The sequence below is a fragment of the Grampus griseus genome (genome assembly GCF_964374135.1).
Source record: "Grampus griseus genome assembly, chromosome: 10".
Taxonomy (NCBI): Eukaryota; Metazoa; Chordata; class Mammalia; order Artiodactyla; family Delphinidae; genus Grampus; species Grampus griseus.
Genome location: NC_139004.1, coordinates 73,739,573 through 73,753,628, shown reverse-complemented (window position 1 = coordinate 73,753,628; position 14,056 = coordinate 73,739,573). Strand labels below are relative to the sequence as shown.

The following is a 14,056-nucleotide window of genomic DNA, read 5'->3' as shown; positions in this document are numbered from 1 at the left end:
CTCAGTAGCCACCTGTGGCTAGTGACTACCATATTGAGCAATGAAATTCTAGAAAACAACTTTGAAGAGTAGCATCATGACCTTGGAGTAGGAAAAGGTTTTATAAACAGGTCTCAAGTTTCAGTAACCATAAAGGAAAAATTTAAAAAATATTAAAAATATTAAAAATATTAAAATATTATAAAAATATTAAAAGTAGAAACGTATTAAAGGACACTACTTAAGAAAATAAAAAGGCATGCCACGGAGTGGAAGAAGATATTGCCAACACAGGAGGGGCTCCAGAGTATATATGTCTAGAGTATATGAAGAGCAACAAATCAGTAAGAAAAAGGAAGCAATTCAAAAGAAAGCAAAAATGGCCAAGAGACCTGAACAGGCATTTCACAAAAGAAGATATCCAAATAGCCAGTAAACGTAGGAAAATGTGCACAAACTCACTACAAATCAGATAAATGCAAATTAAAAATGTACTGTGATCCCACTACACCCCATCACAATGGCTAGAATATACAATACCAAGTATTTTGGTAAGGTTACCAAGGAACTGGAACTCACACCACTGGTGGGAGTTTAAATTGATACAACTACCTTGAAAAGCTATTTTGGCAGCATCTCTGTAAGCTGAACATACCATAGATATATAGCCAGTAGAATACATACATATGTGTACTCAAAGACATGCATAAACTGCGGGGACACACTCAGACCCCCCAGAGTTGATAGAAGGGTTATTTTAAAGTGAAAACAGGGCTTCCCTGGTGGCGCAGTGGTTGGGGGTCCGCCTGCCGATGCAGGGGGCGCGGGTTCATGCCCCAGTCCGGGAGGATCCCACGTGCCACGGAGCGGCTGGGCCCGTGGGCCGTGGCCGCTGAGCCTGCGAGTCCGGAGCCTGTGCTCCGCGGCGGGAGAAGCCACAACGGTGAGAGGCCCGCGTACCACAAAAAAAAAAAAAAAAAAAAGTGAAAACATTTGAGCTACAGAGACGAAGAAAGAAATCTTATCTGAACTTCCCTTATCTGACTAGAGCAGAGCCTTCTGAAAATACAGCTGACATTCAGCTGCCATGAAGACAGACTGCCCATTTCCAATAGCATCAAAAAACTTAATAGAACCTTCCATACTTTCCCACTGAAGCCCTAACCTCCCCCGCAAACTTTAAGTTGGTCTATAAACTTACATCTCTGGCTATTCAGTGAGATACTTATTACTGAACAACTCCCATGTACATGTGTAAATGAACTATGTCTTTTCTCCTGCTAATCTGGCTATTGTCAGTTAATTTGCAGGGCTCCCACCACTGGACCCAAGTTGGAAGAGGAAAAAATTTTCAACATAAACACATTCATGGTAGCCTCAGATTGGAAACAACACAATCTCCTTCAGTAGTAAAAGGCATAAGTAAACCGTGATGTATTCACACAACAGAATAGTATTTACACTCAAAACCATGGATGAGTTTTATAAATGTAATTTTCAGGGAAAGAGGCCAGACAGCTGAGGAATACATATTGTATGATTTCATTCATACAAAGTTCAAAAACAAGCCTATTAAATGATAGTGTTAGAAGTCACCATCGGAGCTACTTTGGGGGCGCAGCGAGTGTAATGAATAGGAGAAGGAGGGAAAGGACCTTCTATTCTTGGCCCGGGTGGTGCTTATAGTAACTTTCAGATCATACATTGAGCTGTGCATTTATTATTTGTGCACGTTTCTATGTGTATGTTGCACTTTAATAAGATAATTTATTGATAAGAACCATTAGTATAATTCTTAGTCTAATATAGTCAGTTTGCTCTTTCTGGTATTTCAGTGTTTCGGTATCTTCCCGCCTTTTTTACAATTTAGCATGTAAGTTTTCTATAGAACAAGGACCATCTTTAGGTTGAATAGAAGCTGTAACACCATGAATAATTATAATGATGATGATGGTAGCTTGGCGACAGGAAAGAATTATTACCCTCCTTGGCAAGCCCAATTTACCCACTAGAATGGTCCCAGCAACAAAAAAATTCTGATTATTTCCTCCATATGTTTTAAAAATAGCATTTTACCATCATATCTGATCAAAAGTCCGTTTATCACCCACATCAGCCTTCTATCACAATTTTTTTCGTTAATTGAAATGTTACAATTAATACACCCTGCAACTGCTGGGAAATAAATCTAGTCAACTTAAGATCCTGCCAGCTTTCTCCAGTTCTTTATTTTCTTGTGCAACCAACCAACACTAGGGGAAAATTAAACTGTCATTCACCTCACAGAGCCTTGTTTTTTAGCATATCATTGTTTTATTTGACTAGTGAACATAGAGGAATAACCAAACTTTGAAAAGAAAATGGAAATCAGTACACAAATATGGCATCTGACACATGTAATGATGAAAATGATACCCTGTAGTTATTCTTTACAAAAGCCCAGAGAGCTAAATTAGAATAATAAATTAAACCCCACTTACTCTTTCTGCACCATTAAGTCCCAATTATTCCGTAGAAAGGTTTAAATGGTTTTATTTTGTATTCTAATTTCAAGGCAATTTTTCTCTAGTTAAAGTTCTAAAAGGCTGCAAAGTTTTATGCTGTTGATTTGCTGAGGGCTTACTTACAAAGCACTTAACACATAGTTGTCTTATAACTCTCTAAAAGGTGTTATATAAGATTGAGAGTGAATCTTTTTCTGTAATTTCAAATAATAATAACTACTAACACTATTACTATTACTACACCTATCACTATTCACTCCATCTCTGTAGCAGGCACTGAGTGGTGAGAGTTTCCATATGCTATATTATACTTTAATCTCTACCACAACCCGGTGTTGTCGGTCCTATAATTCCAATATTCTGAGTGAGGAGACAGAGGCACAGACTTTAACCCAAATATTGCAAGGCTAAAAGGAAATTTAAGTTCAAATCAACTTTAATTATGTGCTGTGTTGGTACCCCAAATATATATCTAATGTCCAACTCCACCCTGGATTGTCAACATGTTTTCTATTGTGATGATGATAGTCATTGCTGTTGCTACAGTCCCACCCTAGCCATTTGTTCATACAGATATGCAGCATAGGCATATGTTAGTGTTCTATTTGGGGACCAACCAAGCCTTGCTGGGTTTTAGGAAATCAATCCTAGAAGTCGAGGTGGTCAATCTAAAGTCATGGAATTTTTCTCTTTGATTCCCCATTGCCTCCCCATTATTCCTTGTACGGTGCTCTGCACATGAAAATGTCTGTGGATTCTCAGCAATAGGATTTCCTTTGTAAATAGGGTTTAAATGTGAATTTAATTTCTTCATCTGAGAGGCCCAATATGCTAGAAACATCCATCTCTGAGGGATGGCCCCAAATCAGACATTCTGTGGTTCCCATTCTCCCTGTGCATTTGGAACCAGTCCATATGCAATAGGTTGGAGTTTTTATGAGAACCTAGCACCTTAACCCTCTGCTAGAGCTGTTGTATGAAATACTCACGAAATCTTCTTTTATTTTTAAATTTTTATAGCACTTTTTGCTATCTGAAATCATTCATTTCTGTAGGGGAGGAAAAACTTTTTCCCTCTACCCTCCTAGGTCCTCCTGCAAGTTAGACTGACAAAAGACAAATTAGCAAAACAAAGAGAAAAACAAACAGAAGTTTACTAACATGTGCAGCGTACATACACATGGAAGAACTCAGTGATGAGTAACTCAAAGAAGTGGTTAGAACTTGGGCTTATACAGCATCTTAACCAAAGAACAACAAATTTTGTAGAAAAGTGATAAGACAAAGGAAAGAGACTTTGAGCCTCCAAAGGTGGCAAATTTGGGGAGGATAAATATATGGGGGAAACTAATGGAAGATGAGAGGTAGTTAGTAAGGTTTGTTGTATAGAGTCCTCTGGTGCCATCCCTGGCAAGAGTCTAGAGTTGTCGCCAACGATTAAGAATCATCCTAACCCTTCCTGGAAGAGGTGGGTAGAGCAGAGAGTTTTTCTTTTGTCTGCTTCTTCTCATTGCCTTCAGCTCAAAATAATCGTTAGGTCAAATTGGCATATTTTAGGATGGCATATATTCTGAACCCCTTCACTTATTTATATATTTATTTATTGTCTGTCTCCACCCCTAAACTATAAGCTCCATGTGAGCAGGGACTGTGGCTTGGTCACCACTCTGTTGTCAACACCTAGAACTGAGGTATAAAGTGGCATAGAAAAAAAAAAAGTGGCATAGAGCAGGCATTCAGATATTTTTTGAATGTCCCCCAACGATAAGAAGATAAAACCTGTTATTTGGAGGGACAGTTGTTTCCCCTGCATCTTCAGTGATGTTTATTTGGAATGAAAAATCCTCATTCTATGTGCCTCCTTCTGCTGTAAAATAATATCTAAGTCTCCCATAGAAATATAGAGGTTTAAAAAAAAAAGAAAAAGAAAGAAATATAGACGTTCTGAAGGACCTCTTGAGAAATAAACCATAGCTTTATACAATTTTGCTCAGCCTTTATTCTTCTGGTGGGAAAATACACTCAATAGATGTCGTTCACCAGTGCATGCTTTAGTAGACATGAGTCAGGACCCTCCTCATAAACCCAACAAAAGCCCAAAAGTGGACTCTGGCCTACCCTGGATCTCAAGCCTGTCCGCATACTGGAAGTGAAGGAAGGCTTATACCCCAAACCACATGAAGTGAGTTGCCCATAGGAAAGAAGAGCTAGGTTCTCAGAAGAGGAAGAAGAAAAGTGTTCAGCCAACCAAAATCAAAGCTACCACAATATGTACTAATGGATAGGCTTTAACTCTTCCAACAGGTCACTTCATACATATTTATTATGTGCCATGTATACTCTTTCTTTTCCACTTCTCTTTAAGAAAAAGTGAATGGGAGTAACATTGAGATTACTTTGAATTATTTTCAGTGTAATTTTTAGGGAAATTACTTACATATCTCCGTAATTAACCTATTTTGGTAACATTACACACAACAAATATCTGGTTGTCACACACTAGTTAGCAACATTTAGCAGTATTATTAAATTTCAAGCACAAAAAAAGAGAATTTTACCCCCCAAAAGAGTGAGAATTACTGTTTTAACTGATAAAACTCCAGACTGTATTGCAAAGGTCTGCTACACAAAATATAATCATTATTTTATAGTTATAACTATGGTTTTTTAAGAGCAAGAAACAAACCATTAATAAGCCAATCTAATTAATAAGCATTAGACGCCTTGACATTTAAATTGACTTCATGCAAATAAAATAAGCAAATTGAATTTTCTGATTTACTCAACAGGCACTCTATAGATATATTTTGCATTCACCTCTTAAAAACGTAATAAGAGAAATTTCATCTGTGTCTGGTGTGTCTGTTCCTGCCAAATTCCATAACCAACTTGGATGACACTAAGCTGACACTAAACTCACATCACTTTTTTTGTCTTCATTTTATTATTACGTGATCTTCCCAGGTAGTTGATTTTTTTGTGTCTTAATTGAAGCATTCTGAAGTTACTAGATATTTCTGCTACTTAGATGAAACTTCTGGCATGAAAATATCAAGGGAAAAAATTGAAATATTCATTCCCATGGCCCTCATCATAAAAGAAAGTTTTCACTTTATCCTGACTTGACTTGGAATATTTAGGGAAAATGCTCAGTGTGTAGCCTTAGTTAATGGCACTACAATGTCACACTCCCTGCTTAACATTCAGCTTTGTTAATCAAGAAAGCCAGATTGGCTCTCTGCATGTTGATTAAATTGATTACAGCTGTAGGCCTTGATAGCATTTTTTTTCAAGTGTCTCTAATTAATCAGACAATGCTTGATTAGTTTTTTCTGTTTTGAGGAGATAAGTTGACTTCCTTGAGAATTTTCACCCCAAAAGTATTCCCCTCCAATGAAAGGTAAAGGATAAGTGAGTCACTGCTTAGTTTTCCATGACACTGAGACCTTTTATCTTCCAGCAACTAAAAAAAAAGGAAAAGAGACCCTTTGAAAAGCTGATTAAAACATAATATGAAACTTCTTTTCACACACTCCCATGAATACATCTAGAATGAGAAAAGGCTGTGTGTTCCCGCTGAGCTTTTAACCAGGCCTCCCCTCTATGGTAGAGCATCTTTCATCTTTCCCATTGTAACCATTCTTTGTCAAGTTATATCACTGAATTGTCAGACCTGACGTTGCAAATTTCAGTTCAGGAACCATTTTGTTTTAATAATCGGGCTTGTGTATGATGTGTTAAAAATAATAAGCCACCACCTATTTTTTTAGTCATATCTATAGCATTAGATAAGGCAGCTGTTGTTTATGCAAATGAAATCTTGACAATTTCCTGGAACTTTACCAACATTTATAAAGACCCAAAATGTTCTGCTTTCATCGCTGAAGTTGATATTTCCAATGGAGAAGGCTGCTAGGATCAGCTCAGATGGTGTGTGTTGGCATTGAGAAAGGCACCCCATTTTCCTCCCTCCTCCTCCATTGGTTGAGGGACCAGTCAATACTCCTGTTTCCAATAAGCACTTGTCATGTAAAGCACTTTTTTATAGATATTTTTAAGCCATGTTTAAGAAAAGTTTTCTTATAGATGCCATCAAATTGGAAGCTCTTGAAGAGCAAGAATCTGCCTTTTAAAAAGAAAGTAGTTTTAAAAAAATTCAACCAGAGTGAGAAAAATTCAACGAGAAAAATAGATCTGAAAAAACAGGTCTTACTCTTCCACCCTCAACTTCACATCCCTACTCCCAGGTTAACAGTTTCTTGTGCATCCTTCAGAAACTTTCTATGCACATACAAGAAAACGTGTTTTGTTTATGTATTTTTTCAACATAAATGGGGTGAGACTCTATACTGTTCTACAACTTGATTTTGGGGGTTTTACTGGATAGATTTTTGGACCTCTTGCTGAATTTGCACATGACGATCAACACATTCTTCATTAACTGCTGGATATTATTTCATTGTTTGGAGGTACCATAATTTATTCAGTTAGTTCTCTGCTGACGGGCATTTCGGTGGTTTCCAGCTTTTTGTTACTGTGGACAATGCTGTAGTAAATATCCTTATGCACATATCTTTATGAGCTTGGGCAAGTGTGTGTTTACAGTAAGTTTCTAACAATGAGATTATATGGTCAAAGGTAATTTTGATAGATATTACCAAATTGTTCACTAATTTACATTCCTGCAGCCGACACTGAGTATCATCAAACTTTAGAGCTTTTGCCAATTTGCTGTGTGTCAACAATATCTCATTATTTTAATTTGCATTTCTATAATTATATACACGGTCAAATATCTTCCCATATTTGGAGGAGGCAGGATGCATTTATATATAAGTCTTTTCTTCTGACCTGCCTGTTCATATCTTTGGCTACTTTCCTGGGACCATATCTTGTATTTGTTGAGTACCCTCGTATATCTGATACACTGTTGGGCACATGGATACTCAATAACTATTCAAATTTAACTTATATAATATATGGGACACACAGAAAGAATCTAAAATATAACTTGCTGGAGTGTAAGATCCTTGAGGTATACTGCCATCTCTAGAGACCTTCACTCTCACAGGATGACAAACACAAGATGTATTCTTAGGAGACTGCTGTATATTACAACCTTAATTTGATACAATGGGAGATGAATTTTTTCAAGGGGCAGGTTCTGTGTTCCTCATATGTATTTTCATACACATGTGGACTAAATTTCCAAAATAAAAATCATCATTTCTTGCCTAGATTATACAACAACAAACTACTAACTGATTTTTGTGGCCCCTTTCTTATTCCCCACCAATCCATTCTCCACACAGATGCCACTTTGATGTTTCTAAAATGCAAATCCAAGATTCTTCTGGCTTAAAATCCTTCAATAGATCCACCGCGCCTTCAGAATAAAGTAGGAACTGCTTAGCTTGCCATATAAGACCGCTGCCTTCTTCAGTAATTGTTAGTATGTCTTCATTCCACACATACATAAACACCCAGTGCCCATCACTTCACGCTGCTAGAGGGACCTCAAGCTCTTTACATTTTTCTGCTGTGGTACATGCTGTTTGTCCCTTTTAGAATATCCTTCTATCTTTTCTCTATCTTGTGGCCTCATTCTCATCCTTCAGGAGGAATCCTGTCATCACTTTTGCTAAACATAAAAAGCCTTGCCACAGCCCTTCTCCTAACAGTAAAAGGTCCCCTGGGCTTACCTCTATTTAACAATACTTGCTTCACTCTCTTATAAGTGTTCATCTAACAGTCTGTCTCTAGGAGACTGAATTCCTCAAGGATAGGAATCATGTCTTACCCCTCAGTACACAGCACAAAGTCTGCAACACTGCAGGGGCTCAATAAACATATATTCAATGTAAAATTATAAAGCAGCTAAGCTGACAACAGTGTAGAGAAGCCTTTTTCCATGTTGTTTCAAGTAGATGGGATATTAGCTGTTCACATGTTATAGTGGATTTGATGGCTGATGCCTGGATTTGTGCCTCCAGAGTTAAATTATCTGCTGTATCTAATGAGTCGATGTATGTAAAATGATCTCAAGGTGGTATGTCATTAATATTTTCTTAACCTGAGGGAAAATACTGCCAAACAGGAAAAATATTCAGTTCTGCAGACAATGTATAAAGAATATTTAGTAGAGTAAAAGAAGTTAATGATTTTTGTGATTTCTTGTAGCATTGAGCCCTTGGAGAGAGCAGTGTCCTCTCTGTTTTACGGGTTTACTTGCAAAGCCATGGGCAGGAGAGGTGATTTCGTAGAGGCCAGAAGAAAGAAAGAATATGATTTTCCTTTTGTATGACTGTTGGCCACGTGTCTCTAAATAAACGTGGATTTATGTGAGATAAAAACACAGTACTTGTTTACATAATGTGTTTCCCAACCTTTGCTACGGAAGAGACACGATCCTATTCCAGATGTCAGCATAATGTAAACATCCTCTGAGAGTACTTTTATGAAGGGAAAAGAAGAAATGTCTGAGAAGAATAATTCTCATAACATTCTCAACTAGCGGCCTTTTCTGACTCCTCTTATTCCTCCCACTACTCTCAGAGCATGTTCTCCTGACCTCCTCTCTAGCAGGTCTTCCTCAGAGAACTGATCCACGTTCCAGTCTTTTCACTCTCACCTGTATATCTTTCTCTTATAGCTCTGGCCTTCCTACAAGTATCCATTCATTCATTCAACAAACATTTACTGAGTATCTGTGTCAAGCCCAAGGTGAAGAAGACAGACATGATTGCCTGCCTTAGGGAACTTACAGTCTGGGCACAGCTCCTCTTAAGGAGGCCCTCTCTCTTTCTAGATTCTGGTCACTGTTCCTCCCTTGTCCCTTAAGGCTGAGGGTGGGGGGATGGCAAAATCCCTAGGATTCTATAATGTCCCGTGTGGTTCTCCTATACCCGTCCTTACCTTTGTAAGAAGCCCTTTCTTAAACCCTCCTCAAATCATCCTAATTTGAGTGTGCCAAGTGTTTTCTGCTGGAACATTGACTGATATTAAACTTGCAGTAGACTTAGAACTCAGGAAAGGCTTCTCTGAAGTAAAATCTGAGCTGAAAGATGGAGAAAGTAAACTAGGTGTCTTAGTCCATTTAGGATGCTATAACTGTATACCATAGACTAGGTGGGTTATGAATAACAGAAATTTATTTCTCACAGTTCTGGAGGCTGAGGTGTCCAAGATCAAAGTCCTGGCAGATTTGGTGTCTTGTGAGAGCCCTCTTCCTGGTTCATAGACAGCTATCGTCTCCTGTGATCTCATATGGGAGAAGAGGCAAGGGAGCTCTCTGTGGTCTCTTTTATAAGGGCACTAATCCCATTCATTAGATCTCCACCCTCATGACCTAAGCACCTCCCAAAGGCCCTGCCTCCAGACACCATCATATCGGGAGTTAGATTTCATCATACGAATTTACAGGGGAGGTGATATAAACATTCAGTCTATAGTATTAGGCCATTATGGGAAAAGAGACTAAGGATGTGGCTCTCCATCTGAAGCCTGGGGGTAGAGTGGCAGTGACAGTGAGGGAAAGGCACAAAACTGTGCTGTAAAGATGGTAAGGATCAGACTATGCAAAGCTTTAAGCCAATGCAGAATTTGGGATTTTGCGCTAAGAGCAAATTTTGAAAAGCTCACTCTGGATTCAAAGGGGTCCAGGTTGGCTGGGAGAAAAACAAGGGAGATATTCTAAAAGCATAGATTAGAATGGTGGCAAATGGGTATAGAGCAATGTCACCATATTCAAGAGCTAAGACTGGGACCTGGTAATGGATCCTGAATATTTCTAACACATCTTCACACAGAGAAACAACCAAGACCTCAGGCTCTTCGTGTGCTAAACCAAACTCCTATAACATCTCCCTAATTTCCCAGTTCATTCATTGGTAACAGTACTGTTTTATTCCCAGAACCCAGACTTTAAGCTTCTCCATTCTCTCTTAAGACTGGCTTCTACCATGTGACAGGACATGTGGTCACCAGTGGCATCTGAGTTTCACTTCTTTTGGCTTCCATCTTCATTGTGGGACTATGTTTCTTTTTCAGATCCAGTTTCAGAAGTTGTAGGGAAGCACAGTGATTGGCCCAGATTAGGTCAGTTGTCTACCCACGGGCCAGTCAGCTGAGGCTCTGGGCTCATGTAGGAACATGATCATTCCCAGAGTCGTGTGGTCAGAGGGAGCTGTTCCAAGGAGAAAGGAGAGGAAGGAGTTCTGGACAGACAGTTCCTTACCTCTCTCCTACTGCATCTTGGGGAGAGATTCGAATTGTTCCTTCAAAGCCCCAAGGGGTAACAGTAGGAGAAACAGGTGAGAATGAAAAGGAAATTTTTTTCCTCAACATGAGGAAAAACTTTCTAATAGTCAGAGCTATTGGAAGATGAAATATGGTCTTTGAAAGTAGTAAGTACACAGTCACTGATGGTAATCAAGTATAGACTAGGTAAACACTTGTTGGGAGTGTTGGAGAAGGCCTTCAGAACCAGAACACTGAGAATCTGGTTAGAGAGCTCCTGCAGGAAACGAACCAAAAGTAAACAGAAACATCTTAATACTTGCTCCAGTCCATACTAAGACACATGCAAAAGAGTTCCCAACATACTGTTTGTGTTTCCAACTTATTGCTTGAGCTTCCTGCTTCAAATGAGAGACGAATCCTATGAAGAAAAGCTATTGAGAGCTCTTATGTTTAAATTTCAAAAAAATAGAAACATACATTTTCTTAGTTTTTCATCCTAGTAAACATATTTCTGAACCAGCATGCTGTTTTCTGAGGCAGAAAATTAAAAATTTTCTGTCTTGGCTATAAAGAGGCAAGTGTGTGTCCCCAGCACATGATGAGAAGACAATAGCATGTTCCTAGCAGGTAGAGAAAGAGTAAGATAGAGGCAAAATGCAAGAGTGGGTTGCAACAGCAGCATTATTTATTGTCATGGAAACATTCAACTCTGAGTGGCGCTCAGTATTCTGGACTAACAAAGAGACTCAACAGTCATGCATTCAGTAAATATTGAGGAAGTGCGTATTCTGTGCCAGGCACTCTGCTAGGTGCTGGGTAGAGTCAAGTGGGGGAGACTTCATTCACTGAACGATCAAACAAATGAGGATGTAATTATGAACTCAAATAAGAGCTCTTAAAGAGAAGATCACAGTTGCTCTATTAGAAGAAGTAACAAAGGAACTCAGCTAGATTAGAGAGCGAGCGTCCAGGAGGACTTCTCAAGAGGGTGATGCTTGAGCCAAAATGTGAAGGTTGGATATGATTTTACCAGGATAAGGGGTGGGTGGGTAGGAGCAGGGGAGGAGAACATGGTCTAGACAAGGGGGCACAGCCTGGGCAAAAGTCCCGTGATGGCAGGGAGCATGGCATATTTCCAGGAATCAAGAGAAACCCAGTGTGGGTGGAGCATGGTGAGTGAGAGGGAGAGCAATGCAAGATGAAGTCGGAAAAACACATAGAGACGAGGCTATGCAGAGCCTCAAAGGCCAAGGTCATAATTCTGGTCTTTCTCCCAAATACGATAGCTTCCCAGTGATATTAAAGGGTTTGAAAAAGAGGTTGACATAATCAGATTAGCATTTTGGCCATAGTGTGAAGAACAGAGAAGTGAAGCCAGAATGAATGACTCTAAGGGGATCAATTCAGAGCTTTTACTGCAGATAACAGGAGGCAAGGTAGTTGCTTGGACTTTGGTGGTGGATGTAGAGATGGTGAGAAAGGTAAATTCATAAGGCATTTCAGAGGAAAATTGACAGGAATTCTCATAAGAGCCTTGAGAATGTTCCACTTCACAGTTCCTTCATCTAAGACAGGGGTCATTCCCCTACAGCCTATGGGCCAAATTCTGCCCATTGCAGAATTTTTTTTTCTTTTGTAAATAAGATTTTATTGGAACACAGCCACGCCACTTGTTTACGTATCGTTTATGTCTGCTTTCACACTACAGCAGCAGAGCTGAATAGTTGCAGCAGAGACCTGTGGCTTGTACAGCCTAACGTGTTTACCGTCTGGGCCTTTACAAAGAACCATGGGTTTTACACTACAAAAACACCTCCGTGATATTCCAAGATGCAGAAGCTCTTAATTCAGGTTCCAGAAGTGCACGAATGGGCTTCAGATGATCTCCGACCTCCTAAAATTGAAAGAAAATTTGGTATTCTTGGTCATTTTTCTGGGAAAACAGTTTTCACCAGGTTTTAAAAAGAATCTATGAATTCTCCCCAAAGTGAGCTATTTCCTAGTCCTCTCCCCAGTCTGTTCCCTGGCCCTAGAAGATGTTTAGAACCCAGACTGCTTTCAGTGAATAAGAAATTTACACTGGTACCAAATGATAAATATCAATAAGTATCGTATAGAAATTGCTGCAAGTTTCTAAATTCCTAATAGAAGATCTCCTGTGTAAGTATTTCACACTGGGCTAGCTCCTCTAACCCAGCCCTTATGATAGCAGGTAGCTCAGTGCTGTAAATGAGAGCTATGTAATAATTGTTGTCATGTTTTAGATTTCTCAAATACTCACCCAAATAAATATTTAAATGCATACAAGATTGTAGGCAGTTTCCTTACAAGGGAATTCCTTTAGGGAACACACAAATAAGCTGATCAGCCCACAGCAGCCCATGTCGTTTTCTGTTAGCTAGAATGCTTCTTCCATCTGACGATGAGCTCTCTGATTCCCTAGGGTCTGACACACAGCAGTTCAGTAAATGATTACTGTATATGTAGACAGATGATCAAGCTAACTGTTGCTCTCATATCATGCATGTATTTGTATATATGTGTGTATGTGTGTGTACATATATGATGTATTTATAGGAAGCACGTTAATGAAATAAATGTGTGTAAAATTCTCTTGTAAGCAAAATCTTGTTTTTAAATGAAGGAACTGAAACCATAGTCTATCTTAAGTGAGAACATTATCCTCAGTTGTAAAAATATCTGAGTCAGCTCTGATTCAGTTAAAGCTCACTGCCTCCCTTCAAAACTCTAACATGCAAGTTGAATGGAAAGAGCATGGTATTTGCGGGGGGCAGGATTTTAATGCTAGATGAATTTGTCCACTGTGAGGATTCACAAGATGGTATTTATCTTTCATCTACATTATATTTTTTATGTGGTATTTGAAGTGAACCCATTGTCTTGACTCTTAAATAAAACACACCTTCTGCTGACAGAGCTCAGCATGTATAGGTGTGCCTGCAAGTCCTTTCTCTTCAGTTCCAAGAGGAGAGGCAGGGGTGGGAGGCCTGCCTGGGTCCACGAGAGAAAGGAGGAGGAAGCAGCCCCTGAGCATGCTCGGAGAGCAAGCCTGACTGAACAGGATGCTTCTCCACCCGAGGAGCTGGAGGTTTTCATTACAGGTAGAGAGAAAAGCATTATAGTCAGAGCTGAGGAAACCAAACAAAATAGAGCAACAAGTGCAAACGACAGGGCAAATATGCAAATGGGAGAAGGAAGAGCAAGAGCAGGTTCCAGAGCACAGGCAGCCGGGGTGAGAAGCAGGCCAAGGAAGCGGCTTACAGCTGAGCTAGGGCTTGACATGTGTGAATGAGCCTGATCCCCCGTCCCTA

The 14,056-nt window shown here is 39.3% G+C and overlaps 1 protein-coding gene across 1 annotated transcript in view; it reads left to right on the top strand.

Moving 5' to 3' along the window:
• Positions 1-14,056, top strand: part of CFAP20DC (CFAP20 domain containing) — a 266,609-nt gene that overhangs the window by 233,359 nt on the left and 19,194 nt on the right. The window lies entirely within an intron of this gene.